General features: G+C 37.9%; 1 long non-coding RNA gene across 1 annotated transcript; it reads right to left on the reverse strand.

The window, feature by feature from the left end:
- Positions 1-435: 435 nt before the first annotated feature.
- LOC141407521 (uncharacterized) lies at positions 436-4861 on the reverse strand. The gene is made up of 2 exons (XR_012416939.1): positions 4756-4861; positions 436-1704 (listed from the first exon to the last, which is right to left on the reverse strand). It is a non-coding gene; the product is annotated as an uncharacterized lncRNA (long non-coding RNA).
- Between the last annotated feature and the right edge of the window lie 253 nt (positions 4862-5114).

Consider the following 5114-nt stretch of genomic DNA (forward strand, 5'->3'; position numbering starts at 1 on the left):
CTTAATTTTCCTTTTCAGACAAGAGAAGGTAAGAAAGAGAAATGAAATTAACATTGCAGAATGTCCACTATGTATTTAGTATGTTACAAATTCAATCCTGTAAACAGTCCTATACAGATTATTTTTCCCGCTTTAAGAAAACTGAGCCAAAGGGATAAAATAAATTCAAGCTGAGAGTCAAACCCAGAGCAGTTTGTGATTGATGGGTACCTTCCACAGCTTGATTTAACACATGATGAATAGCAAAAAAGTTGATAAGAGAAAGTTTCACTGTATTTCCTTTAAAGGACGTTGCTGGATTGACAAGTATTGGTGTTAAAGAAAAAAGTTCATTTTCCATCAGTACATGTCTCATCAAAGATAACGTCCAGACAATTTTACACACATAGACACACACATGCCCACAAATATGGTCTGAAATATTTAAGACAATGATAATGAATAATGAAGTGTTTTATTTTTAACTTTTGGGTGTTTTACAATTTTAACAATGTGTTGAACTCAGAGTGATTAAAGGTGGTGTTTTGAGTTCCCGAAGAGAAGCAAAACATTATACAAATTGTTAGAAATAATATTCTTAACTATAGTAAGATATTTTTATTTTATAATTGTTATGGAAATGTGTACATCTTACAAAAGAAAGAGTTGACTCTTTTATTTTTTATTTATGTTTACTTTTTAATTCAATTTTTATTTTAGATTCAAGGGGTTACATGTACAGGATGGTATATTGTGTGACACTGAGGTTTGGGGTTTGAATGGTCCCATCACCCAGGTAGTGAAAGCATAGTACTTCATAGGTAGTTTTTCAGCCCTTGCCACCTTCCTTCCCTTCCCTCTTTTGCAGTCTGTATTATTCAGGTTTCTTTACAGGGAGAGAACTAATAAAAGAGGAGTTTATTAAGTATTAACTTATATGATCACAAGGTACCACAATAGGCTGCCTGCAAGCTAAGGAGCAAGGAGAGCCAGTCCAGTTCCCAAAAGTAAAGAACTTGGAGTCCGATGTTTGAAGGCAGGAAGCATCCAGCACGGGAGAAAGATGTAGGCTGAGAAGCTAGGCCAGTCTCCCCTTTTCACCTTTTTCTGCCTGCTTTATATTCGCTGGCAGCTGTTTATTTTGTGCCCACCAGATTAAGGGTGGATCTTCCTTCCCAGTCCATGGACTCAAATGTTAATCTCTTTTGGCAACACCCTCACAGACACACCCAAGATCAATACTTTGTATCGTTCAATCCAATCAAGTTGACACTCAGTATTAACCGTCACACAGTCCTTAGTGACTACTGTTCCCATCTTTATGTCCACATGCACCCAGTGTTTAGCTCCCACTTATAAGTGAGAACATGGGGTATTTGGTTATCTGTTCCTGTGTTAAGTTGCTTAGGATAACAGCCTCCAGTTACATCCATGTTGTTGCAAAGAACATGATCTTATTTTTTCTTACAGCTGCCTAGTATACCATGGTGTATATGTATCACATTTTCTTTATCCGGTCCACTTTTGATGGGCATCTAGGTTGAGTCCATGCCTTTGCTACTGTGAACAGTGCTGCTATGAACATACAAGTGCTGTGTCTTTTTGATAGAATAATTTATTTGAGAGTAAACTGTGCACTGATGCTTTCTACTGAAGGGTTGATAACTCTCAGGAAATTCCTGAAATGAACAACAGGGATATTTACTTCTTTCTTTCAGTTGATTGCTATGAAAAAAAAAAAGAATATATTTAGAATTTTGGAAGTAAAGGCTGCAATAATAAAGAGTTTCAGTTACCTGAAAGAACTATAAAACACCCATGATAATATTGATCTTTGAGAAGGCTACAAATTGCAGATGGTCAATGCACCACTTCATGGTAAAATTCCTCTCTGACAAAGCCAATGAGAGGTCTTAGAGTTTTCAATTGACCCTTGTCAATTCTAGAACACAAGACAGGATAGACAGAAGGGGTTTCATACAGGTTCTCAAAGAAAAATTCAAAAATGGCTGGTTTTTATACTAAGAGGAAAAGCTGTATATTAAATTATAGATTTATGTAGTTCCTTCTTTTCATCCATTTAAGGAAAGTGAACCCTTCATGTTTCTGGGCTCTATGACTACTAAGGATACACTTTTGGAGAACACAAAAGAAAAATAAATAGAACTGATAGAAAATGGGGGGGAGAGAAGGTTTAAGTGAAGAGGAAAGTAGGGAAGGGAAGATGAAAGATGTTGAAGGAAAGGAGAGAAAAAAGAGCTACAGCCGGGCGCGGTGGCTCGTGCCTGTAATCCCAGCACTTTGGGAGGCTGAGGTGGGCAGATCACAAGGTCAGGAGATTGAGACCATCCTGGCTAACATGGTGAAACACCGTCTCTACTAAAAATACAAAAAAAAATTAGCAGGGCATTGTGGCAGGTGCCTGTAGGCCCAGCTATGCAGCAGGCTGAGGCAGGAGAATGGCGAGAACTGGGGAGGCAGAGTTTGCAGTGAGCCAAGATCGCACCACTGCACTCCAACCCCGGGCGATAGAGCGAGACCCATCTCAAAAAAAAAAAAAAAAAAAAAAAAAAAAGGAAAAGAAAAGAAAAAGGAAAGAAACAGAGTTATAACAGATGCCATATGAGCAAAGTGCTTATAGAAAGAGTAAGAATGCTTAAAGTTATATTTTAGAAAGATCTTGGCTGGGCACATTGGCTCAAGCCTGTAATCTCAACACTTTGGGAGACTGAGGTGGGCAGATCGCCTGAGGTCAGGAGTTCGAGACCAGCCTGGCCAATAAGGTGAAACCCTGTCTCTACTAAAAATACAAAAATTAGCCAGATATGGTGACAGGCGCCTGTAACCCCAGTTACTCAGGAGGCTGAGACAAGAGAATCGCTTGAACCCAGGAGGCGGAGGTTGCAGTGAGCTAAGATCGCGCCATTGCACTCCAGCCTGGGGGACAAGAGTGAGACTTCATCTCAAAAAAAAAAAAAAAAAAAAAAAAAAAAAGAAAGACCTTTATATAATATCTAATAAAATCCTTTCCTCAGTTTCCCTGTGATATCATCAGTAAAAGTTCTTACTTGTAGATGCATTATTACAAACCTCCACCAATGACCACATGTCAGTAGTTTTTCTATTTCAAGTAGCCTATAAGGGGTTATTTGGCCACACATAACAGCTGAGAGTGACATCAGCAGTTGCAGCTTAGCAACTCACGTTCAGCTATCATGCAGAGATGTTCCTACAGGAAAGGCAAAAACCCCCTCAGTATTCTAAGTATCAGGTAGAACACTAAGAAATCAATCTTCTCTGGAGGTTATGTGAAAAGGTTTGTTGATTTGAGATAAAATTTCTATGTACTTGAGTAGGATACACTCTCGACCTTTCTTTCTAATGCATACCCTTAAGAGGTACCTGTGAAATAAACCAGAAAAGAACAAAACAATCCTTCCTCAGTCTCATTCCACTTTACATGGTACATGCCCATTACAGCAGTTTATTAAGAAATCGTTTCTTAAAAATGTAATTGAGAAGCCAATAGGCTGAGAGGTATTCAGTACCTTTGATTCCTAGATAAGCAAACTAAAGCCAAATATAAAAAGTAAAACAAAATTTAAGATAAATCGACCAGAAACTGCCAACTAACTTCTAACTAGGGACTTTCCAGCAGATCAAACCTAAATAAAACAAGCATCTAGCAGTAGCCAACCTAGTAATTTCTTTCCTCGATTTCCACATTCAGCTATAAAAGTTCACCACCCATGCTACTGGAGCAGAGCTCTCTGAATCTCTTCTAGTTTAGGCAACTGCCCCACTCATGAATTCTTTAATGCCCAAATAAAGTCTGTTAAATTTATTTTGTCTAAAGTTATTCTTTTTAACAAAACCAAAACACCAGGAAACAGGGAAAGGGAAGAGAGGGACAAAGGACCATTCAGTGCCTGGTATCATTCTTGTTCAACAAACGTGGACATGTCCTCTCCAGAATGAATTCAGCGGTGTTCCATGGTTGGAAACACATTTGATCAAATGCCTGGAGGCTTGCAATATAGAGGTATGATAGGACTCTGACATTTATTGAGTCAGACAACAACTTGAGTGAGGCCTTGGAATTCACTGAACTTGAGTGCCTTGGAGTCTCTGAATTTGTCAGGGTCTTAGGGCCTCATATATCCTTTACCCTCAAATTTGGATTATGTAATATCAAAGTTAACCATCTCATGTATTGAATTCAGATAATATAACCAAGGACAGGGTAAACCAGCCAGGATATTACAGTCAGAGAGGTCTTGATGATTCAAGAATAAAGTGAAGCAATTTTATTTGTTTAATAAAGAGAAGGGAGGTAGCTGTTTCCTCAATCTCCTCTACTAAGGGTATCTCTTCAAAAGCATTACAAGTCTAAGAAGAGGTCCATATCTTTTGATTATACAAGGCAAATTCAGAGATTTTCTGATCCTTAGAACTGTAAACACATTATTCCAAAATAATCACTGGAATCTATCAGGAAGTATACAGAAAACAATCACAAGGTACATCCATTTATTTCTTGAGGAGATAGAGAAGTGAATTTTTTTTTTCTTCTACTTTACTATATAAATCTGTGTTAAATTATGTCTAGACTTTGTAGTGATTTTCATGTGACCTTCAATGCAAGTAAATCTTTTAACAGGTTTTTGACAATAAATTGTTCCCTTTTTTTACATTGGTAAGAAGGGGACTTCTGTGTACAGGATTGTTTTATTTCTTCAACAGTGACAAGTAGAAAACAGCAATATGTGTACTCACGAGGCAAAAAAGACAAATAGCTGAGTGGGATAAGGCTTGGATTAGCAGCATTTACTGTGAACAGTCATGAAAGAAGAAGCAGTCCTTTCACAGCAAGCAGAACCTTAGTATCAGAAGAGAAATTAACTAATAAATCTCTATGCCATATTTTAATATCTTCTGACATATCCTGGGTTTCTTCCTCACCCTTACATCCAATCAATCAGAAGACCTGAGTATTCGTATACCCAAAATCTCTTTCAAATCCTTCTGCTTGTCTCCATTCACATAGACACTACCGCAGACCCTGCAGTCATACTCTCCCCTCAACAAGTTTTATTATCTCCAATTTTGCTGCCTCTCAAAGCACTTTTTCACAC

The sequence above is a fragment of the Macaca fascicularis genome, chromosome 8, assembly GCF_037993035.2.
Source record: "Macaca fascicularis isolate 582-1 chromosome 8, T2T-MFA8v1.1".
NCBI lineage: Eukaryota > Metazoa > Chordata > Mammalia > Primates > Cercopithecidae > Macaca > Macaca fascicularis.